Raw genomic sequence first — 25,784 nt, forward strand, 5'->3', positions numbered from 1 at the left:
GGACAAGCATGCGCACACACATAAGATTTTGGCCATGGTGTTATTGACTATTTTACAATGGTATTCTTACTAGTACTCCAAGAGAGTCCTGTATGACTCAGTTGGTAGAGCGTGGCGCTTGCAACGCCAGGATTGTGGGTTCGATTCCCGGGGCCACCCATGCGTAAAATGTATGCACACGACTAGAAGTCACTTTAGAAAAAAAGCGTCTGCTAAATGGCGTACATAGTGCTCCTAGAGAAATGCTATTTTTACCACAGCAAAAGCACCTACCTTTACTATTACTAGGGTCACTACTTCTATACAATATCATGCTATGTCAATAGCAACTACTTTTAGTATGACTCTTACTGCTAACCACCCCCCGTTGTGTGTGTGCACATGCAGACACACAACGCCTAAAAACAGAGGCTCCACTGCTGCAGACACCCTCTCCTCTCTGGGAATCCCTCCCTTCCTCCCCCTCTCCCTCAATCCCTCCCTTCCTCCCCCTCTCCCTCAATCCCTCCCTTCCTCCCCCTCTCCCTCAATCCCTCCCTTCCTCTGAATTCACTGGCACTTCCAGAAAGCTCAGAGGCGCCACTGGAGCGGGTCTCATCTCTGGGGAACAATGAAGCAGATCTTCATAAAAACTTCAAAAAGCCCTTGCCAAGTGTTTTATAGGTGCTTTAAAGGTTTATTGGCCCTGGGGAGAGAGAGCTGAGTGATGCAGTAATCTACGCACGGCAGCCCTGTTTTTCCACCCACCGCACTGCTGCTGCTGCTGCTGCTAACGCTAGCTGTGTGTGTCTGGATGTATGGGGCTGAACTGGGGGAAACAGGTGATCACAGGATGAAGGAAAGGAATGGAATGAGAGGAGAGAGGGATTCTGGTCTGTCACCGGCACAATAGACACCCTGTCAAAACAAATGACATAATATAAAATATATGACAGCATGTATTTACTGTCCTGAATTCTCATATCCTTTAATAGAAAACACTTATTTTACATTTTATATTCCAAAGTGTGTGTGTGTGCATGCATGAATGCGTGTTTGTGTTTGTGAAGAGTGTGTAAGGTCATTTATAAGGTAATCTGATCACTACATCCTGGGGCTGCTATCCTTACTTTAGAGGGGGTCAATTCTAAGACGGAAGGGGAGGGGACTGAGGCAGGGGGTATCACCCCTTCATTAAGGACATGGACCTTCATCAGGACATGCACGGAGACACACACACACACACACACACACACACACACACACACACACACACACACACACACACACACACACACACACACACACACACACACACACACACACACACACACACACACAGACACACAGACACACAGACACACACACACACAGGCTATAATGGCCAGCAGCAAGACTTCACTGGTGTCTGCCTCTGAATCCTCACTTTTGGATCCAGTAAGCGCTGAAGAAAGAAAAGGATCAAATTAATCAAAAGTATGTGGACACACCTTCAAATGAGTGGATTCGGCTATTTCAGCCACACCCGTTGCTGACAGGTGTATAAAACCGAGCACACAGCCATGTAATCTCCATAGACAAACATTGGCAGTAGAATTGCCTTACTGAAGAGCACAGTGACTTCAAATTTCTGCCCTGCTAGAGCTGCCCCGGTCAACTGTAAGTGCTGTTATTGTGAAGTGGAAATGTCTAGGAGCAACAACGGCTCAGCCGCGAAGTGATAGGCCACACAAGCTCACAGAACGGGACCGTTGAGTGCTGAAGCATTCCTGTCCTCGGTTGCAACACTCACTACCGAGTTCCAAACTGCCTCTGGAAGCAACGTCAGCACAATAACTGTTAGTTGGGAGCTTCATGAAATGGGTTTCCATGGCCGAGCAGCCGCAAACAAGCCTAAGATCAACTTGTGCAATGCCAAGTGTCGGTTGGAGTGGTGTAAAGCTCGCCGCCATTGGACTCTGGAGCAGTGGAAATGCGTTCTCTGGAGTGATAAATCACACTTCTGGGTTTGGCGGATGCCAGGAGAACGCTACCTGCCCCAATGCATAGTGCCAACTGTAAAGTTTGGTGGAGGAGGAATAATGGTCTGGGGCTGTTTTTCATGGTTTTGGGATAGGCCCCTTAGTTCCAGTCAAGGGAAATCTTAACTCTACAGCGTACAATGACATTCTAGACGATTCTGTGCTTCCAACTTGGTGGCAACAGTTTGGGAAAGGCCCTTTCCTGTTTCAGCATGACAATGCCCCCGTGCACAAAGCGAGGTCCATACAGAAATGGTTTGTCGAGATCAGAGCCCTGACCTCAACCCCATTGAACACCTTTGGTATGAATTGAAATGCCGACTGCGAGCCAGGCCTAATCGCCCAACATCAGTGCCCGACCTCACTAATGCTCTTGTGGCTGAATGGTAAAAAGTCCCTGCGGCAATGTTCCAATATCTAGTGGAAAGCCTTCCCAGAAGAGTGGAGGATGTTATAGCAGCAAAAGGGGACCAACTCCTTATGAATGCCCATGATTTTGGAATGAGATGTTCGACGAGCAGCTGTCCACATACTTTTGGCCATGTAGTGTATTTGATGAGGCATTGCACCAGGGCTAAATACCTTCAATGTATTTTATGAGTGTGAATTGCCACTATTCTAAATGTTAAAAAAAAAAGTATTTCCAGATTTGCCGCAGCCTAAAATTAGCATGGGTCTTCCCAGACTCTTCAGGTTTAAAATTAGGAGGTGTCAGAATTCCAGGACAATTCTTATGTTACTGTCGATAAACGGTCAAGAACTTATCTTAAAGATGCAGTGTGCTTGTGTGTGTGTGTTTCAAGTGTGTCATGCTATGTGTGTGTGGGTGTGTGTAAAGGCATAAAGGTCTCTGTGTGTTTGTATGCATGTGCATTTGCATCTATATATTAACGCTGTGTGTATGTGTGTGTGTGTGTGTGTGTGTGTGTGTGTGTGTGTGTGTGTGTAGATTGATATTCAATAATGAAGATAATAGATCAACTCATAACTAGTGCTGTTATGGTGACCGTATTACCGCCACACCGGCAGTCACGAGTCATGACCGTAGTCAAATTCCATGGGACCTTTGAGTCATGATAACTAGACTTCTCCAAAACTGCGCTCTGATGCTGCTGATGGTCATTAGTAGCGTCCCAAACATGCTAAAGGCCAGTTACTGATGGCCTGGTACTCAGCGCTCTATTGACTCTCTAATCACTCTGACATCAATGCAAATGCATTTGAAAATCGAATCAAACACTTCATGAGAGCACTGGCATTCAGAGTAAGATCACTTGTTGCACAGTGAGAGCCAGCTCCTCATAGCTGGTTGATGCATGGAATGAAATAAGTGCTCCTATAAACATTTATATAGGCTAAGCTATGCAATAGCATGAGTTTTGATGGCCTCTATTTGTATTTATTATGGATCCGCAATAGCTGCTGCCAAAGGAGCAGCTACTCTTCCTGGAGTGTTTGTTTGTCTCTTCACAGTCCCCGCTGTTCCATAAGGTGTATTTGTATCTGTTTTTTTAAATATTATTTTTCTGCTTGCATGAGTTACTTGATGTGGAATAGAGTTCCATGTAGTCATGGCTCTATGTAGTACTGTGCACCTCCCATAGTCTGTTCTGGACTTGAGGACTGTGAAGAGACCTCTTCTGGCATGTCTTGTGGGGTATGCATGGGTGTCTGAGCTGTATGCTAGTAATTTAAAACAGACAGCTCGGGGCAATGCACATTTCAATACTTCTCACAAATACAAGTAGTGGTGAAGTCAATCTCTCCTCTACTTTGAGCCAGGAGAGATTGACATGCGTATTATTAATGTTAGCTCTCCATGTATAAGGGCCAGCCGTGCTAACTCTTGATCCACAATATAGCAGGGGATGTAAGCCACAACACTTACGTTTTTCCAGCAGCAGATTATGATCGATAATATCAAAATCTGCACTGAAGTCTAACAAAACAGCTCCCACAATCTTTGTATTATCAACTTCTCTCAGCCAACATCTTGCAAGACACAGGCTCTGTGGAATCATTTGTTTGTGAATCTGTATCTCTTCTGAGTCAGATACAGGTGAGTCTATACTCATTTGTGGGATGGGGTTGTTAGTTTTTCCTGTTCCTGTGAATACATTGCAACTTGACTTAGATCTTGTTAAAGGAAGGGTTTGTGTTGGTGTGCATCCTCATCTACCAGTTGAGGGTATTGATCTTATTCTGGGTAACCAGTTAGCCGGTGTACAGGTCTGGGCTGGGGTGCCACCACCTTATGTGGTTACAGAGCAAATCCCTGTTCTCCCTGCTCCTGAGGAGTCAGACAACTCTCCAGATAGTCCATTTATCTATCCAGCTTGTGCAGTGACATGTGCCATGAGCCGTGAGGTGTCAGTAACTGAACAAAATTCTGTGTCTGTTACAAAACTGTTTGACTCGCCTTTGCCTGAGCATCTCTCGTCTGTTTCTCGTGATGACTTGGTGAAGGAACAGCAGGATGACCCCTCTTTGAAGGAGCGGTTTGACAGCGTTGCCAGCTGATGGGATAGAAAGCTCTGCACAAGGTTACTCGCTTCAAAACAGTATGCTAGTTCGCAGGTGGGTGCCTCATTGGGAAAACTTTGTAGGTGATCCTATCATGCAGATTGTAGTGCCCTCTAAGTTTCGCCAGACAGTGCTTCAAACCTCCCATGATAATGTTGCTGGACATTTGGGAGTTAGGAAAACGTATGACCGTATTTTGCGTTTCTTTTTCTGGCCAAGGTTGAAACGTGACATCTCTGCTTACATTAAAACATGTCACACATGCCAGTTGACTGGTAAGCCAAATCAATCAATTAAACCTGCTCCTCTGTATCCTATTTCGTTGGTCAGCCTTTTGAACATTTGATCATTGACTGTGATGGTCCTTTGCCCTACTCTAAGTCTGGCAGTAGCTATTTGCTTACAGTGATGTGCCAAGCAACCAGGTACCCTGCTGCTTATCCGCTACGCACAATAACTACTAAGTCTGTTGTGAAGGCTTTATCTCAGTTCTTCTCTGTATTTGGCATTCCTAAGGTCATTCAGAGTGAACAAGGCTCTAACTCTACCTCTCACATGTTTGCACAGGTGCTACAGCAGCTTCGTGTCAAGCATAACCAGTCCTCTGCCTATCATGCACAGTCTCAGGGTGCGCCGAGCTTCTGAATCAAGTGCACCCACCGCCAACAGCGCAACACACATTTTTTTTAAAGGAGCGCAAGCTTTAATCATTGGCTTTTCTACAGAAATGTTTGGTGATCAAAGGAATGCCTTGAAGATCGACCAGTCGATCGCGATTGACCGGTTGGTGACCACTGCTTTAGTGTCTTATTGCAAACAGGATGCATTTTTTGGAATATTCTGTACAGGCTTCCTTCTTTTCACTATGTCATTTAGGTTAGTATTGTGGAGTAACTACAACCCTCAGTTTTATCCTATCACTGCCATTAAACTCTCTAACTTTTTTAAAGTTACCATTGGCCTCATGGTGAAATCCCTGAGCGGTTTCCTTCCTCTCCAGCAACTGAGTTAGGAAGGATGCCAGTATCTTTGTAGTGACTGGGTGTATTGATACACCATCCAAAATGTAATTAATAACTTCACCATGCTGAAGGGGATATTCAATGTCTGCTTTTTAATTTTTAAAAATCTATCTACCAATAGGTGCCCTTCTTTGCGAGGCATTGGATAACCTCCTTTGTCTTTGTGGTTGAATCTGTGTTTGAAATTCACTGCTCGACCAAGGGGCCTTACAGATAATTGTATGTGTGGGGTACAGAGATGAGGTAATCATAAAAAAATCATGTTAAACACTATTATTGCACACAGAGTGAGTCCAAGCAACGTATTATGTGACTTGTTAAGGACATTTTTACTCCTACACTTATTTAGGCTTGCCATAACAAAGGGGTTGAATACTTAGACTCAATTTCATCTTTTCATTTTTTATATATATAAAAAAAAAAATAATCTGAAAACATAATTCCACTTTGACATTATGGGGTATTGTGTGTAGGCCAGTGATGACACAACATCTCAATTTAATCCATTTTAAATTCAGGCTGTAACATAACAGAATGTGGAAAAGTCAAGGGATGTGAATACTTTCTGAAGGCACTGTATTAGTACGCTATATGTAAAGACCAGATTAAATTGAGAATACTCTAATGGGTGAGAATATTATCAGTGCTTGTCAAATTGTGAATGAGAGACTGATGAAGTGTGTGCAGCCTGCGCAAGAAACAGATCAGAACTTTTTTCAAATCATCATTAGAGTCGCATCATGCAGCATTAGAATGTATTAAAAATGAAAACATATAGCCTAAGGTTTGTATCACAACTAAAGTTGCATAAATAAATTAAGCATATAGGAGGACCTCTTTCAAATGATCACTTTGTTAACTGCTCAACACAAAATAGGTGCATGTGCGCACTCCCTTGGAAATCATTTGGGGAAAATATCATTTCTATTTTATTAATATCTGTTCAGTTGTATTCTTCTTACATAAAACAATATAAAATAATGCCATGGGCATTATAAGCAAATCTTGTCTGCTAAATGAACTAGTGCAGCCCACAGCAATATGGCATAGCCAGATCAGGGCCTAACGTACGGAAGACTCAGAATATGCTATTCTGTTCTTCTGAAATAAGCCTCATTTTCTTCATATCATAATGTTTCTTTAGACCTGCCTAAAATAAATAATGGATTTATTGTGATGGTGTAGACTATATTAAATGGATTGATTAGACTTTTTTTTAATGTAGATGTTCCAAAGGTCTGCATCAGTGGCTTGTAGGCTATGCGTGGAAGCCTGGAGATGCTAAACGTTTTTATGTTAATTAATGGTCAATTACCGTGAGACCGGCAGTTATTTGCATGACAGTTACCAGCTGACAGGATTTAATGACCGCTACAGCCCTACTCATCATAACTCCTTTTCCACAGACTCAAAATGACAATAACTCATTATGATATCGTTATGAGATTATACTGTCGGACATCAGAGGATGTCGAACAATGCATTATAACTGCATCATAATGCATTATACATATCAGCTTTAAGTAAAGTGTTACAGATCTTAGCACTATGACAGTTTGAAGATCAAAATGCCAATGCCATTCCCATAGGCTGAAATGCTAGTGGAGCTACATACCATTCCTTTTTCATTGGCTGGCCAGCTCATACGGATGAGGCCATTGCTATATAGCATATGTATGAGCAAGTGAGCTCTATTTGTCACTCATTCTCCTTCATATCAGCCACTAGACTGGCCTTTGGTTGCGTATGCTCCTTAAAGTTGCTCCAGTTTCATTTCATATGCTCTGCTGACATTTGGCAGGGCACCTGTTTTGTAACCGAAATTGGATTTCCTCATGTATGATCCTTCTGGTTGAAGCCTGTTTGTAAGTGGATGCCTTTATTAATACAAGATGCCCTTAAAACATCCAACATGCCTAGTCTGAAACATGGTTAGGTTTCTTGGAGAACACTGACGAAACTCGATGACATCTCGAATACTTCAGGCCGTGGCTCAGGTGGCTGGGGTCCCTGATGATCAGTTTGGGCATCCAGGAGAGAGAAGTCAGCGCAGCATCAGGTGTTCCTCATGGGGCTCTGTAACAATCCTCCTCAGTTCTGATTTGTCAGCTCTTCTCACCCCTAGGACAAGCATAGAAAAAGAAAGAATAGAATGAGAGACAGAGAGCACTAGGGCTGTTACTCTGTGGGTATAAATACAGGGGACAAGGGACATATCAATCTGGTGTCATGTGTGTGTGTATGTGTACTTACCTCAATAGCGAAGAATGGGTCGATGTAGGGATTGAGAACAAACAGCTGGCTTCCTCTGGGCCACCTTGTCATGCACTTTGTCCCATCTTCAGGATTCATCATCTTGGGTTGATTCGAACCTACATCATATTGATTCGAACCGACATCACATAAAAAAGCCTCTCCGAACGTTGAGTAGTTTGAACATGCACCCCTGTCTACTTTCTACAATCGTGCACGGTGATCTGTAAAAGAGAAACTCTCAAAACAATGGCGGTTTTATTGGATAATATTCATTTATTGTTCAATAAAAATATATATATATATATTTTAAATGACGTGATGTCTCCTTCATGACTGTGCCCAGTGGATCTGCCAAAGGGTCCTTGTAAAGATCAGGCTTTTCTTCTCCTTTGGCTGGTGAGGGACTTGCAAACCCCCCTCACCCTCTGCCCCTTCACCCTTCAGAATTGACTTCTGACCTCTATACTGTTGACAGACCCAGCAGCCTGACGTCTAACAGTAGATACATTCAGTCCCGTTTTCTCTATGTCCAAGTATTCTCTTGTTGTTTTTTTGCAGTCTGCCCTTGTAAAAACCGTCTTTAACAATGTGAATAAAAGATACATCTAAGCGCTAACACAAGAATTCAAACCATCAGTAAAACCAAGACTTTTCAATTACAACTTCACATCAGTTGCTCTTTAAGACTTATTTTCATAGTTATATGTAAACACAAATTTTTTGGGGGGAGGGTAAAGGAAACTAAACTGTAAACACTTTTATCAGGCTCGGAGATCCCAACCACGTCTAAGGGAAGGCTATAGAACAGGGTAGAAGGTTCTAGGTCTAAAGTTTTCTGGACCCACAATGTCACAGTAAGTGCAGGCTTTCATTCCAGACATCAGGGCATCATATTCAACCAGGGTCTTTCATACAGGGCTGAAATGCCTTCTGTTTGAACCCTTTCAAATGCCATTTCACTCCAAAGAAGAATTTAGGAATGCCTTGAAGGTTTTGCTACATTGGATTTCCACCAAATGAACACGAAGATGAGTGCTCGACTAAAACCAAATCCTGCAGCCACTGTGAGCTCAAGGAGCTTAATAGTATCACGTTGAAGAGCAACTTGGCCATTCCTATTTCCATTGGAGTACTTACAGCACTGTACTGACTAACAGACCCCCAATGAGGTGACAAACACCTCTTACTGGTCGGATAACACAAAACACTGCACTGGCTAACGGTTAGCACATGACTAGCATGGCCCAGTCTTTGAAGGAATTCTGGAAGATGGACAATCGTCTCGAATCACAAAGAAACAAATGGGAAAAAACAAGTATTGCTTCTCTTTCTTTTGTTCCTGTTTGGGTTTCATAAAAATAAATACAAATATGTTGTCTTTGCCTTTCTGATCCTTAGCTGCGTTAGATGAGATTATTGTTTGTTCTATGACCCCACCACAGTATGGCGGGAGACGCCTTGTACAAAGTATTTGTTCCTGCACTCAGGTCGAAAAAGAAACACCAGAAAGTAAATGCCATGATCCCAAAGAAATGGCATCCTCCTTTCTCCCATCCCTCCCTCCTACCTCCCTTCCTCCTTATTTCTATCCTTCTGTCTTGTGTGTACTCCTAGCTCTCTCCTTCCCAAAGTCAAAACAGTGGCCAAGGGAGGCGAGTCTGACAGAGTGACAAGCAGACAGGTCAAACTGCCGGACAGATTCCAGATTCTTTCCAGAGCTGGGAGATGCAAGCCCCCTTCCCTCTCGATGGGCTGTCTGGGAAGAGTCCAGGGCCTACATCCTGGGAACATCTGGAAGGCCGGCTGCAGGGCTGAAGCCAACAGCCTCTTGGAATGACACCATGAGAGAGAAAAAGCCTTGTCCACCCGCATATGGCTGCAGATGACGATACCGTGGTGTTCTGGCAACGCAGGCGCCAAAATGTGTTGCCGTCAATCACGCCTCATGCCAGAGTGCCGTGGCATTCATTCATTAATCTTCTACACCGTCACATTCCTTTATGGGCTCCGACATTTGACGATGCAAATAATATAATAATAACCGTTTTCCATTTGCTTTTGTTCATTTGGTGCCCAGATGAGGGTTGAGGAAGGAAGGTAAGTTTACATGGGGTGGGAGGAGACTTCATGGAAACAGAGTCTCACAGCAGCATTTCAGCTAACAAAAAACAAAAACAAATAAACAAACATAAAATCATTGACTAGGCTCTGTAGCTACAGTACTTTGACGGAAAAAACTACCAAAGAGGAAAGGGAGAGAAAGAGAGAGAAGAGAGAGAAAGAGAGCGCGAAAAGGTGAGAAAGTTCCAGAGGAAATTCAGTTCATCCTAGGTAGGGTGCCTACCTTTGGCCCAAGTGAAATGTTCGAAGTTCATGGTCCCACATTTCTAAAGGAGGAATCTCCCTCTAATAGTCCAGACCTCCCTGATTGGGGGGGAGGGGACCGCCTAGTTTCAGACAGTAGTCGCCCTGCTGTACTGCAGTGCCAGGGGTGAGTACTCCTTGATGCGGACGCACAGCTTGCCCCGGAGCCAGGGGTTCTGTAGCTCCAGGGGACAGAAGCCATCCTGGAGCCACTTCTCCCTGCCATCCACCACCAGCACCAGGCCAAAGTGCTCCAGCTGCTCAGGGCTGTACATACACTGCTCATCCTCCGCTCCCCCTCCATTACTACTGCTACCTCCGAGGAGCCGCCGCGACACCGCGTTCATCTCCTGCACCACCAGCTGGACCATCTCCCTGGCCGATGTGCCTGGGGTCACCCGCAGCTTGGAGGGAGAGAGACAGTGAGACAGAGAGATGGGGGGAGGGGTAGAGAGAGGAAGAGAGAGAGGAACACAGGCAATCAGATTAAACAGAACGTGAATGGTCAAAAGGGGTTTCAATGGTATAACTGGGGCAGAGTTATGACAGTTTTATAATTGGATATCCAAATCAAAGAGTTACCCAAAAATGAACAACAATTCATTAAAACTTTACTTCCTCAAGCCAAGTTCCCCATACCTTCACGCTGGTTTCCTTGGGTAGCCTGGTTCGGTACTGTGGGTACACCCGTAGCGTGGCAGTCCAGCCTTTCCTGTGGGTACCAGGCGAGGGGGCACCCGAAAGCCTCTGGGTGCCGCTGTCTTCTGACTGCGTGCGGGCAAGGGGCTCGGGGTTTGGCAGGCACTGCTCAGTAGGGCAGTAGCGGTCCACAGAGGAGGGTCGGTGCCAGCGGTGGTGGGCGGAGGAGGATGGCGATGGTGAGGGTGAGTGGGCAGGATGACCACCAGAGGGAGAGGGGAATTCAAGACTACTGGTTCTCACACAGAAGGCTTGCCTCTTCTCCGTGATCCTCAGTAGTTCGATCTGCCGGCTGGGTAGGATGAAGTCGCTGTCCCTTTGCCTCTCCCCCCCGGGCCCCACTCCGCTCAGCCGTCGTTCGCCGGCAGTGCCCGCCTGGGGCTCCGAGGCCTGGAGGACGTCTGGGGTGGAGTCCCTCAGCTCCCCCATCCCTGAACCCTCTCCACCCCCTCCTCCCACACTGTCACTGGTGGAGGAGAGGGGGGAGGGGGGCAGCAGGTCCAGTTCGCGCAGGCTCTGGGCACGGCTGGAATCGTAGTCACTGTCGGTGGTGAGGAAGACCTCAGAGGAACCCTCTTCATCAGAGAGACCGTGGAAGTCTACTGGGAGGGAGAAACAAAACACACACGATCATTCCCTTTTAAGTAAAACACACACAACCATTCACTTTTGTAAAACCCACACACAAACAATAATTTATTTTATGCCCTCCCCCGGACCCAACACCACAAGACCATGTTTTCAGAATGAAAAACTCCTGGCCCTATCCCTCTCCTCTATAAGATAAGTTCTCTGGGTCTCACCAGAGTGCTTGCGGCTGGGTTCGGGGGAGGGCATAGGCGAGGGCAGGTAGTCTGGCTGGGAGGAGGTGGAGCAGGGCGTGTCAGGCATCAAGTCCCTGGAGAAGTCGATGATCCAGGCCAGGGAAATGCCCCCTGTGGGCTGCTTGTAGCGGGCATACTGTAGAGCATCCATAATCCACCGTGCCTCCCGCCACACCTCCTCCATTTGCTGTAGTAAGGGGAAACGCGCGGGGAAAATCATTTACTTTTAGTGCACTTTGAAACGCCATGTGCTATGATTGAACTGTAGGTGAGCTGTATTCTATTAGCTCCTTGTGTGATGCTATCTTAGCCCTTATATGTCTCTAGTCATTATTATTGAGCACCTGGAGACTAAATCCATATCAGAATATCAGGGTTACGGTTAGCTCAGCTAGGACTCCCATCTACCTGCATGTGCTCCTGGACCTGCTGGTGTTTCTGCTTGGCGGCGTGGAGCTCCGTCTCTGAGAAGGCCTCCCTCAGGGTCTGCTGGGACATGAGCAACTCCAGCTCCAGCAGGGCAGACACACGGCAGTACTGCCCTATGAAGCTGGGGCAGTAGGCATCAAAGTGAACTATAGAGGGGACAGGATAGAAAAGCGCACAACACAGACCTATTATCTAAAGAAAAAATACTAAATAACTCACAGATAAAAAATACTATCACCTTTCCAAATGCACTTTATGCACTTCAGATAAGTTTCACATAACTTTTTAATGACTTTTAATTGCTTTGGGTTTAGTGCACACCGTCACAACAGTCTCAAGCATTAATCTGAAGTCAACTGTACAAACTATTTTAAGTCACAATAATAATCTGAGGTCAACTGAATGAACATAGTTGAATAAATAACAGTAATGGGAAGAAAGAAGGAAATCCTACTAGACAGAGCAGTACTGACCCAGCTCAAAGACCTGCAGAGGCAGGGTGAGGAAGCCTGATTGGGGGGAGTAGGGGTTGTTCTGGCCGGGGGCCGTACACACGTCGTCTGAGGGGGGCAGCAGTAGCAGGAAGGACACCTTGTCCCCAAACTCCAACACCTCCTGGGCATAGATACGGAAGTCCTGTGCCTGGAAGAGGGGGACAGCATACTGAGTCACAACTATGACATTATTGCCATGTAGTGGATGGATATACAGTATGGATGTAAGAAATGGATGGCTGGATGGATGGTTAAAATGTATTACACCTACAGGTTTTTTAAATATTGTTTTATATTTTTTATTACTACAGGTTTTTGCTGCGGTCATCTTTGGGTATTTCTGCCATTTTATTATTTTTTGGAAGGCTCAGGATCTACAATGTTTATCCAGTGATAATAAGCAATAATTGATGGATGGGTGTGTTGGATGGATGCTGACCTGGCTGACGGGGATGTTCATGTTGGCCATGAGGTCCTTGGCAGCACTGCGTAGGTCCTGTAGGAGGCGGTGTGGAGCGCTCTGGACATCCTGGTCCATCTCCAGAGACTCCTCCAAAGAACTGAGGGCCTGCAGCCACTGCCACTCCTCCCTGACAAACACACACACACACACAAACAGTTACATATATACAGTATTACAGACAACGGCTAGTATTTCAATAACAATACCGTAACATGAAAACCAATAAATTCACTGATAAACCGGGATAGCCAGGTACTTCACCTAGACACATTACAGTTGTCTCGTATCTTGGTGTGACAGAGGACATTGGGCAGCTTTTGAGGCACCAGGGCTCTGATCTGGTCCATGGAGCTACACAGCTTCAGGTAGCCCAGGTAGAGGCCTGGGGAGAGGAGCTTCCTGCTCCGTCTGTGGTATGCCAGCTTCTCCTGAAATAATGACGGGAACCAGATGGGAAAGACATGAGACAGCTGTTGTTGGCGTCTGGGATTGCCTTTGATATTGTGTATTTTGATGTCATTTATTTAAATGTTGTTGTTGCTTTGAGGGCTTTGAGGATCGGGTTATTTGGGGGTTTTAAGTTAATATGAAATAATAACCATATAATGCATTTGATTTTTGTTCGATTATATAATTTGTTCATATTTGGAATCATAAGCTATATTTATATTGTATTCAATATATCATTATATATTAATATTCACATTCATATTATATATTAACATATACTGAAGTTCCAGCCATTGTTTTTGGAATGAAAACCCCAAACCAACATGCAGGGCAAACAAAACAACATCAGATCGGCTGGTATCAGGTTCACCAGAAACAAACATTTACTCTAATTCATATTCAGAGAGCATTGGTAGCGACAAACTGATTGTTAATTGGATTTGTTCCGACATTTCTAGATTTTTTTATTTCTAAATGTTTTTGTGTTTGACATTTTACTGCATCGTTAGGAGCTAGTAACATAAGCATTTCGCTGCAACATCTTCTAAACCGTGTAAGCGACCACTGAACTTTTATTTGATAGTATTTAGATGAGCCTTTCTGGATATGTAGGGTCTATTGCAACGAGCATTGGCCAGCGTACTAACACAAGGTAATCTCTCGTTAAACCATCAAACCAAGGTAAAATCACCCGCACAGCTGATCTCAATTGCCTCCATCATTGGCCACTGATTTACCGGTCCCTAAAGCAGATGCTGGGGGGAACTTTTAGTCCTGATTGCTGTCAACATTTTTCAAGACAATTTCGACCTCTGGTGGGTATTATGATCGGAACAAATGAATCCTGCTTTGTTAGCAGACTAAGGGTGATTTATCTATTTGACAATAATTCCGTACAACTGAAATAAAGTATTTTCTCGTTTACCACGGCAAATCTAATGTGGCAATTTACCCGACACCTTTTCGTTTCGAATTTATGTAATCCATTAACTACAACTTGTCTTTAAAAAGAAAGTTGTCTTTAAAAAGTATGGTAATGTCTTATCAAGATCGGGGGAGTTATATTATCTATATATACTTTTTTTAATCAAATGTAGTCTAATAAAGTTATTTCAAATATTATATCATTTTGCCATTTAAGGTGAAACATTTGAATAAAATATAGGCCTACTAATTCTATATTCTTATTATACTCTAAATATTTTTTACATTCAACAGCCTTATGGTTTCCAATACACCTGATAGGTCAATATTTCCTTGAGGGCGGGAGTAGAGAACCTAGACGCAGCTGTCTAGCAGCATAATCACTTGACAGGGTAACAATAAGAGATCAACTGATATGCTGGCTTATTCTTGAGGGTTTTTGTTTGCAAAATCGTTTGTTTTAACATGCAGGTCCAGCATTAACATTTACATTTTAGTGATTTAGCAGACGCTCTTATCCAGAGCGACTTACAGTTAGTGAGTGCATACATACTTTTTTTATTTTTCATTCTGGCCCCCCGTGGGAATCAAACCCACAACCCTGGCGTTGCAAACGCCATGCTCTACCAACTGAGCTACATCCCGGCCATTCCCTCCCCTACCCTGGACGACACTGGGCCAATTGTGCGCCGCCCCATGGGTCTCCCGGTCGTGGCCAGCTATGACAGAGCCTGGATTCAAACCAGGATCTCTAGTGGCACAGCTAGCACTGCGATGCAGTGCCTTAGACCACTGCGCCACTTGGGTGTGCGTTAAATTCTGCCTGTCTGTTGCAATCGACCCAATATGTCTGAAAGACTCAACTATTCTAATTACTCTCATTTAAATGAATGGCGTTTCAGGGAATTTGAGCATAAAATTAATTATGGGAGCTGTTTTGCTGGCATGGATCCATTGTCTAGCATTTACATGTCCGCTGTGACTGTGAGTCAACTGGACTAGGTTGATAGACTACTTAGATACAAGTGACATGTAGGCATGACAGGAAGCGGATTGCCATGTGTGTTTACAACGAAAATAATCGCATGCAATGTGGTGAAGGGTAAATGTAGGGAACAGTTTAAACATTGTAATTTTGGTTTGGCATGAATGGAACCTTAGCCTCTTTGTATGCTGAAATGCAGTTACTGTAAGTACTAGCAGGAATACAAATAGCTACGATGCATATTTCGCATCATTATCCTCAGATTCAAACTCGATCCAAATTCAATCCAATTAGCTATTACAAATTATTCCATGTTAGTCCCTGGGGATTCTGAAATGTTTAAGAAAAAGGGTGTCAGTGTCGCTAATGCTACAGTGCTAAGCTACAAACACCAGTGATTGTAATGGGTTGGGACCTACATGGAGGGTGATGAGCAGCATGTCCAAGGCCGTGGGCTCCTCAGGGGACGTGATGGACTTGCGTTGGAGCTGGAGCTTACACAGCTGGGTCCACTTCATTCCGTCCAGACTGGGACATGCGTTCATGTCCCTCAGCAACACCAGCAGGGTGTTGCCATGCTTATCTTTGATTGGCTCAAAGTAAACCTGACCCAGGTCCTGAGTTCCCAGCATGTCCTGCAAAAACATCCCCAAAAATACACTTTCAAAGACAGATTACCTTTGATGGTTTTGACCAGAATCTGATGGTTTCAATTAACATTTGATGGTTCTGACCAATGTTAATAAATTTTTAATGGTTTTGGCTAAGAGTTGTTGGTGTTGATGAAGATTGGATGGTTTTGACCATGTTATCAGTCGTAACTAGTCATAAACAACCATGAGTGGTAATAAGGTGTTATTAAGGTGTTATGTCATGTTTATAACTGTATTGATGGGTTAGGAAGTACCTGGAGCTGGGAGACGGCCTGCAGCATCTTGAGGCGTGTCTGGAGGGTGCAGGAGCAGGAGGACTGGGAGGGGCTGAGACACTGCTGCAGCCACGGAATCTCCTCCCATAGGTAGGACACCTGGGGATGGACGATACACAAGCACTTTCTTTTACGCTACAGAAATTACCAGGTATTAGAAAGTAAAGGGTAAAATGGTAATCGCAAAGTAACAACCTATATTTGTGTATTACCTCTAGGACTCAGTAAATCAAGCACCACTGGGTACCATTAGGTATCAGGTTGTTAGCATGTTAGAAATTTTGTAGAATTCTTTGAAGTACTGTTAGTACCAGAAAGTACCAACTCTAAATACCAGTGGAAACTGTAAAATGTGAAACGTGAGGAATGGCACTAGCGCGTTTGTTACCTTAGTGAACCATAGGAAGTCCTGCATCTGTGAGCTGGAGTAGGAGTCATCTATCTCTACGATGGGGATCTGGTCCTCAGGCGTCACCAGGACGTTGTCGTCTTGGTAAAATATACATGTCAAATAGAGACCTCTGGAGGACCATTGAGACAAAGCAGAGTCACTTAGTTTTGAACAATTCTCAAAAGTCGCTAATTCAAGACAGCAAAATGGTGGCCTCCTTGAACTATTAATTCTAACAATAGCCTATAGGTAGAATTACATTTGAGATTATATTTTGTGGCATTTGTAGCATTTATTGGGGTCAAAAGAAATGATCTTATGAAAGTGAAGATGGAAGAAGGCAGGAGATACAATACATGGAGGTGTAAAGGGAGACCAGAAAAGCACTTATGTACCGTTTCAAACTTTTGACAAATTTGCTGTTGGGCTGGAAGAGGTGGCGCAAGCTTTTGGATACAGAGTGTTTCCTCACGTGTGGAGGGGCTTTGCACTGCTCTGGAAGGAAGAGATAGTCAAAAGAAGGATTCATATAATTACCAAGCCGAAGACACAGTAAGAATGTACAGTAAGAACCTATTTTCCTCGGTGCATCACTGTTAGGAATGGAATCCTGTGTCCCACAACTTACAGTGGCTTGCGGAAGTATTCACCCACCTTGGCATTTTTCCTATTTTGTTGCCGTACAACCTGGAATTAAAATTGATTTTGGGGGGGGGTTGTATCGTTTGGTTTACACAACATGCCTACCACTTTGAAGATGCAAAATATATTTTTCAGTGAAACAAACAAGAAATAAGACAAAAAAATAGAAAACTTGAGCGTGCATAACTATTCACCCCCCCCAAAGTCAATACTTTGTACAGCCACCTTTTGCAGCAAGTACAGCTGCAAGTCTCTTGGGGTATGTCTCTATAAGCTTGGCACATCTAGCCACTGGGATTTTTGCCCATTCTTCAAGGCAAAACTGCTCCAGCTCCTTCAAGTTGGATGGGTTCCGCTGGTGTACAGCAATCTTTAAGTCATACCACAGATTCTCAATTGGATTGAGGTCTGGGCTTTGACTAGGCCATTCCAAGACATTTAAATGATTCCCCATAAACCACTGGAGTGTTGCTTTAGCAGTATGCTTAGGGTCATTGTCCTGCTGGAAGGTGAACCTCTGTCCCAGTCTCAAATCTCTGGAAGACTGAAACAGGTTTCCCTCAAGAATTTCCCTGTATTTAGCGCCATCCATCATTCCTTCAATTCTGACCAGTTTCCCAGTCCCTGCCGATGAAAATCATCCCCACAGCATGATGCTGCCACCACCATGCTTCACTGTGGGGATGGTGTTCTCCGGGTGATGAGAGGTGTTGGGTTTGTGCCAGACATAGCGTTTTCCTTGATGGTCAAAAAGCTCAATTTTAGTCTCATCTGACCAGAGTACCTTCTTCCATATGTTTGGGGAGTGTCCCACATGCCTTTTGGCGAACACCAAACGCTAATTTTTTTCTTTAAGCAATGGCTTTTTTCTGGCCACTCTTCCGTAAAGCCCAGCTCTGTGGACTGTATGGCTTAAAATGGTCCTATGGACAGATACTCCAGTCTCCGCTGTGGAGCATTGCAGCTCCTTCAGGGTTATCTTTGGTCTCTTTGTTGCCTCTCTGATTAATGCCCTCCTTGCCAGGTCCGTGAGTTTTGGTGGGCGGCCCTCTCTTGGCAGGTTTGTTGTGGTGCCATATTCTTTCAATTTTTTTATGATGGATTTAATGGTGCTCTGTGGGATTTTTTTATAACCCAACCCTGATCTGTACTTCTCCACAACTTTGTCCCTGACCTGTTTGGAGAGCTCCTTGGTCTTCATGGTGCCACTTGCTTGGTGTTTCCCCTTGCTTAGTGGTATGGCAGGTGTAAATATACTGAGATCATGTGACAGATCATGTGACACTTAGATTGCACACAGGTTGACTTTATTTAACTAATTATGTGACTTCTGAGGGTAATTGGTTGCACCAGATCTTATTTAGGTGCTTCATAGCAAAGGGGGTGAATACATATGCACGTACCAATTTTCCGTAATTTATTTTGTAGATTTTTTTTTTACACGTTTTTTTTTCATTTCACTTCACCAATTTGTACTATTTTGTGTATGTCCATTACATGAAATCCAAATAAAAATCTATTTAAATTACAGGTTTGTCACGGATTCAGCCGAGGCTGCTCCTCCTCCTTGCTCGGGCAGGCTTCGGCGTTCGTCGTTACCGGAGTACTAGCTGCTACCGATCTATGTTTCTGTGTTCTACTTGTTTTGTCTTCATTGTACACACCTGGTTGTCACGCCCTGGCTCTGGGGACTCTCGTATGTTGAGCCAGGGTGTTCATTTGTTTATGTTCTAGTCGTTGTATTTCTATGTTGGCCAGGGTGGCTCCCAATCAGAGAGGGCTGTAGCTCGTTGTCTCTGATTGGGAGTCATACTTAGGTAGCCGGTAGGCATTCATTGTTTGTGGTTTCTTGTTCTTATTTGGTTTGTGTTCAACCGTAGACATCACGTTATCGTCTGTTGTTTTGATCGTGTGATCATTCGCTAAATAAATATGTTCACCTTCAACGCTGCGCATTGGTCCTCCTCCTTAGACGATCGTGACAGAAGAAACCACCAGAACTGGACCAAGCAGCCTAGTGAGGAGCAGAGTGGGTGGACTTGGGAACAGTGGAGGAAGAGCTTCGACTGGGTCAAGCCGAATGAGGAGCTGAATGGCGGAGATTGGAAGCAGAAGAGCGAGAGTTGGGCGAGAATTATAGAGGCCTGGCCCACGGGGAGGAGAGACTCCCAGAACATTTTTAGGGGGGGGGCTCACGACGTCGGACCAGCAGGAGGCCGCGATAGAGCGGCCCAGCGGGTTGCCAGAGGAGGCCGCCAGGTTACGGGGGCCACTGGTCGAAGAGGGGATGGAGGATGTAGAGGCACGGCGAGAGGTACTGGCGTGTGTTGCCAGTCCGGTCCGGCCTGTTCCTGATCCCCACGTGGGGCCAGTGGTGTGTGTTCCCAGTACGGTCCTGCCTGTTCCTGCCACTCGCACCAAGTCAGTGGTGCGCTTCGTCAGCCCGGCACGGCCCGTGCCTGCTCCCCGGACCAAGTCAGTGGTGCGCTTCGTCAGCCCAGCTCGGCCCGTTCCTGCTCCCCGCACCAAGTCAGTGGTGCGCTTCGTCAGCCCGGTCCGGCTCGCTCCTGCTCCCCGCACCAAGTCAGTGGTGCGTTTCGTCAGCCCGGCGCGGCCCGTTCCTGCTCCCCGCACCAAGTCAGTGGTGCGCTTCGTCAGCCCGGTCCGGCCCGTTCCTGCTCCCCGCACCAAGTCAGTGGTGCGCTTCGTCAGCCCGGATCGGCCCGTTCCTGCTCCCCGCACCAAGTCAGTGGTGCGCTTCGTCAGCCCGGCTCGGCCCGTTCCTGCTCCCCGCACCAAGTCAGTGGTGTGCTTCGTCAGCCCAGTCCGGCCTGTCCCTGCTCCACGCACCAAGCCTACGGTGTGCGTCGTCAGCCTGGTAAGGCCCGTTCCTCCTCCACGCACCAAGCCAGGGGTGCGCGTCGTCAGTCCAGCACAACCCGTGCCTGGGTCACCGGTGCCTGGTAAGGTCCCGGTCAACTGCTCCACTACGGAGCTGAAGCTATCCGCTCCACCAGTGTGCAGTCCAGCTCCGGTCAGCAGGGCCAGACCGGACCAGGGGTACTTTGGGGGTTTAGAGAAGGAGTGGGGGTCATGTCCGGAGCCGGATCCGCCGCCGAGGCGGAGTGCCCACCCGGTCCCTCCCCTGTTGTGTTTGGTTGGCGCGGTCGGAGTCCGCGCCTTTGGGGGGGGGGGGTACTGTCACGCCCTGGCTCTGGGGACTCTCGTATGTTGAGCCAGGGTGTTCATTTGTTTATGTTCTAGTCGTTGTATTTCTATGTTGGCCAGGGTGGCTCCCAATCAGAGAGGGCTGTAGCTCGTTGTCTCTGATTGGGAGTCATACTTAGGTAGCCGTTAGGCATTCATTGTTTGTGGTTTCTTGTTCTTATTTGGTTTGTGTTCAACCGTAGACATCACGTTATCGTCTGTTGTTTTGATCGTGTGATCATTCGCTAAATAAATATGTTCACCTTCAACGCTGCGCATTGGTCCTCCTCCTTAGACGATCGTGACAGAAGAAACCACCAGAACTGGACCAAGCAGCCTAGTGAGGAGCAGAGTGGGTGGACTTGGGAACAGTGGAGGAAGAGCTTCGACTGGGTCAAGCCGAATGAGGAGCTGAATGGCGGAGATTGGAAGCAGAAGAGCGAGAGTTGGGCGAGAATTATAGAGGCCTGGCCCACGGGGAGGAGAGACTCCCAGAAAATTTTTAGGGGGGGGGCTCACGACGTCGGACCAGCAGGAGGCCGCGATAGAGCGGCCCAGCGGGTTGCCAGAGGAGGCCGCCAGGTTACGGGGGCCACTGGTCGAAGAGGGGATGGAGGATGTAGAGGCACGGCGAGAGGTACTGGCGTGTGTTGCCAGTCCGGTCCGGCCTGTTCCTGATCCCCACGTGGGGCCAGTGGTGTGTGTTCCCAGTACGGTCCTGCCTGTTCCTGCCACTCGCACCAAGTCAGTGGTGCGCTTCGTCAGCCCGGCACGGCCCGTTCCTGCTCCCCGCACCAAGTCAGTGGTGCGCTTCGTCAGCCCAGCTCGGCCCGTTCCTGCTCCCCGCACCAAGTCAGTGGTGCGCTTCGTCAGCCCGGTCCGGCTCGCTCCTGCTCCCCGCACCAAGTCAGTGGTGCGTTTCGTCAGCCCGGCGCGGCCCGTTCCTGCTCCCCGCACCAAGTCAGTGGTGCGCTTCGTCAGCCCGGTCCGGCCCGTTCCTGCTCCCCGCACCAAGTCAGTGGTGCGCTTCGTCAGCCCGGATCGGCCCGTTCCTGCTCCCCGCACCAAGTCAGTGGTGCGCTTCGTCAGCCCGGCTCGGCCCGTTCCTGCTCCCCGCACCAAGTCAGTGGTGTGCTTCGTCAGCCCAGTCCGGCCTGTCCCTGCTCCACGCACCAAGCCTACGGTGTGCGTCGTCAGCCTGGTAAGGCCCGTTCCTCCTCCACGCACCAAGCCAGGGGTGCGCGTCGTCAGTCCAGCATAACCCGTGCCTGGGTCACCGGTGCCTGGTAAGGTCCCGGTCAACTGCTCCACTACGGAGCTGAAGCTATCCGCTCCACCAGTGTGCAGTCCAGCTCCGGTCAGCAGGGCCAGACCGGACCAGGGGTACTTTGGGGGTTTAGAGAAGGAGTGGGGGTCATGTCCGGAGCCGGATCCGCCGCCGAGGCGGAGTGCCCACCCGGTCCCTCCCCTGTTGTGTTTGGTTGGCGCGGTCGGAGTCCGCGCCTTTGGGGGGGGGGGTACTGTCACGCCCTGGCTCTGGGGACTCTCGTATGTTGAGCCAGGGTGTTCATTTGTTTATGTTCTAGTCGTTGTATTTCTATGTTGGCCAGGGTGGCTCCCAATCAGAGAGGGCTGTAGCTCGTTGTCTCTGATTGGGAGTCATACTTAGGTAGCCGTTAGGCATTCATTGTTTGTGGTTTCTTGTTCTTATTTGGTTTGTGTTCAACCGTAGACATCACGTTATCGTTTGTTGTTTTGATCGTGTGATCATTCGCTAAATAAATATGTTCACCTTCAACGCTGCGCATTGGTCCTCCTCCTTAGACGATCGTGACACTGGTTCCCATTATGTCTATGATTTGTTCCCTATTTAACCCTTTGGCTCCCGCTGTGTTGTGTGCGTGTTTGTTCTATGTTTGGTGTTATCGACTGGTGAGCAGGATTGTCCTCCCTGCGTGGAGTTGATGTTCATTTGTTATTTACGAGTAAAGTACGTTGTATACTAGCTCTGTGTCCTGCGCCTGACTCCGTCCTACCGCTACACACTGACGCCTGACAGAAACACGCACCACAAATGGAGTCAGCAGGTACATTCATTCCTTCCGGATCAGTGGAGGAACGCGTCCAACAGCAGGCGACCATGATACAGACACTTGGCACAGCAATGGAGCGCGTGTTGAACACCATGGAGCGATGGGAGAGAGGGTTTTTTCCTACACCTCCTCCAACTACACAGCAACCCACACCGCTGTCCACCCCTTCGTCACCTGGGTCCAGTGGGATTCCGCTCTCGCTCCCGAGGGCATATGATGGTACAGCTGCCGGGTGCCAGGGTTTTCTGCTGCAGGTAGAGCTCTACCTGGCTACCATCCACCCGGCTCCCTCGGGATACGAGAGCGTGTCCGCCCTCATCTCCTGGCTGTCGGGGAGAGCGCTCGAGTGGGCCAACGCCGAGTGAAGAGGAATAGACGCGGCGTCTGTGCGCTATGAAGATTTCACCGGCCGCTTCCGGGCGGTATTCGATCATCCACCAGAGGGGAGAGCGGCAGGGGAACGTCTGTTCCACCTCAGACAGGGGAAGAGGAGCGCACAGGACTTCGCACTGGACTTCCGGACCCTGGCTGCCAGCGCGGGATGGAATGAGAGGGCCCTGATTGACCACTACCGATGCAGCCTACGGGAGGACGTTCGTTGGGAGCTGGCCTGCAGGGACACTACCCTTAACCTGGACCAGCTGGTGGATATGTCGATAAGGCTGGGTAACCTGTTGGCGACCCGCGGACGTCCGGATCAGGGTCCGTCCATTCCATCCCCCAGCACCTCCGACCCCACACCGATGGAGCTCGGAGGTGCTGCTCTCAGGGAGACCGGAAGGGGGGCCGTCTCCTGCACCAACTGTGGCTGCAGAGGACACACTGCTGGTCGGTGCTGTGGAGGGTCCTCAGGGAGTCGAGGTAGCAGGCAGAGCACTGGTGGACCATCCCAGGTGAGTAGTTACCCTACTCACCCAGAGCCCCCTGTTGCGCACATGTGTATTGACATCGAATTTCCTGAGTTTTCCCCGCATTCCCTGCATAAGGCGCTCGTAGATTCAGGCGCAGCTGGGAACTTTATTGATCGTAAGTTTTCCCGTAGTTTAGGGATTCCTATTGTTCCTGTTGATATGCCCTTCCCTGTAGATGCCTTAGATAGTCACCCTTTAGGGTCAGGCCTGATTAGGGAGGTCACAGCTCCACTCTGGATGAAAATGCAGGAGGGTCATGAGGAGAGAATTAGTCTCTTTCTGATTGATTCTCCTGCGTTTCCAGTGGTGTTGGGGCTTCCCTGGTTAACCTCTCATGACCCCACGATTTCATGGCAACAGAGGGCTCTCAAGGGATGGTCACGTCAGTGCTCGGGGAGGTGTGCAGGTTTTTCCATAGGTGCAACTACGGTGGAAAGTCCAAACCAGGTCTCCACTATGCACATTCCCCCCGAATATGCCGATTTGGCTCTCGCCTTCTGTAAAAAGAAGGCGACTCAATTACCACCCCATCGACAGGGGGATTTGAGCGATACATCTCCAGGTAGGCGCTGCACTTCCCCGGAGTCACGTGTATCCTCTGTCACAGGAAGAGATGGCTGCTATGGAAACATATGTCTCCAAATCTCTGGGACAGGGATACATTCGGCCTTCCACTTCACCTGTCTCCTCAAGTTTCCTTTTTGTGAAGAAGAAGGATGGAGGTTTACGCCCGTGCATTGACTACCGTGGTCTCAATCAGGTCACTGTTAAGTACAGGTATCCACTACCTCTCATTGCTAGTATGACAGAGTCATTGCACGGGGCGCGCTTCTTCACTAAATTGGATCTCAGGAGCGCGTTCAACCTGGTGCGTATCCGGGAGGGAGATGAGTGGAAGACGGCATTTAGTACCACATCTGGGCACTATGAGTACCTCGTTATGCCGTACGGGTTGATGAATGCTCCATCAGTCTTCCAATCCTTTGTTGATTAGATTTTCAGGGACCTGCACGGACAGGGTGTAGTGGTGTATATAGATGACATTCTCATATACTCCACTACACGAGCCGAGAATGTGTCCCTGGTGCGCAAGGTGCTTGGTCGACTGTTGGAACATGACCTGTATGTCAAGGCGGAGAAATGTCTGTTCTTTCAAAAGTCTGTCTCCTTCCTAGGGCACCACCTGTCCGCGTCAGGGGTGGAGATGGAGATTGACCGCATTTCGGCCGTGCGTAATTGGCCGACTCCAACCATGGTTAAGGAGGTGCAGAGATTCTTAGGGTTTGCCAACTACTACCGGAGGTTTATCTGGGGGTTTGGTCAGGTAGTGCTCCCATTACCTTCTTGCTGAAGGGGGGATCGGTGCGACTGCAGTGGTCAGCTGAGGCGGACAGGGCTTTTGGTCACCTGAAGGACCTATTTACCTCGGCTCCAGTGCTGGCTCATCCGGATCCCTCCTTGGCATTCACAGTAGAGGTGGACGCGTCTGAGGCTGGGATAGGAGCTGTACTGTCTCAGCGCTCGGGTACGCCACCAAAGCTCCGCCTCTGTGCTTTCTTTTCGAAGAAGCTCAGCCCGGCGGAGCGCAACTATGATGTGGGGGACCGGGAGCTGTTAGCTGTGGTTAAGGCTCTGAAAGCATGGAGGCATTGGCTTGGGGGGGCAAAACACCCCTTCCTCATTTTGACTGACCACCGCAATCTGGAGTACATCCGGGCGGCGAGGAGACTGAACCCTCGCCAGGTAAGGTGGCCATGTTTTTCACCCGTTTTGTGTTCACCCTTTCTTACAGACCAGGTTCCCAGAACGCTAAGGCAGACGCTCTGTCCCTACTGTATGACACAGAGGAGAGGTCTATGGAGCCCACTCCCATACTTCCGGCTTCGTGTCTGGTGGCACCGGTGGTGTGGGAGGTTGACGTGGACATTGAGCGGGCGTTACGTACAGAGCCCACTCCCCCCCAGTGTCCAGAGGGTTGTATGTACCCTCACGTTAGATGTCCGCGATCGATTGATCTATTGGGCTCACACGTCACCCTCCTCTGGTCATCCTGGCATCGGTCGGACAGTGCACTGTCTTAGTGGGAAGTACTGGTGGCCCACTTTAGCTAAGGACATGAGGGTTTATGTTTCCTCCTGCTTGGTGTGCGCCCAGTGTAAGGCACCTAGACACCTGCCCA

The sequence above is a fragment of the Coregonus lavaretus genome, assembly GCF_964263955.1.
Source record: "Coregonus lavaretus genome assembly, chromosome: 25".
Lineage (NCBI taxonomy): Eukaryota > Metazoa > Chordata > Actinopteri > Salmoniformes > Salmonidae > Coregonus > Coregonus lavaretus.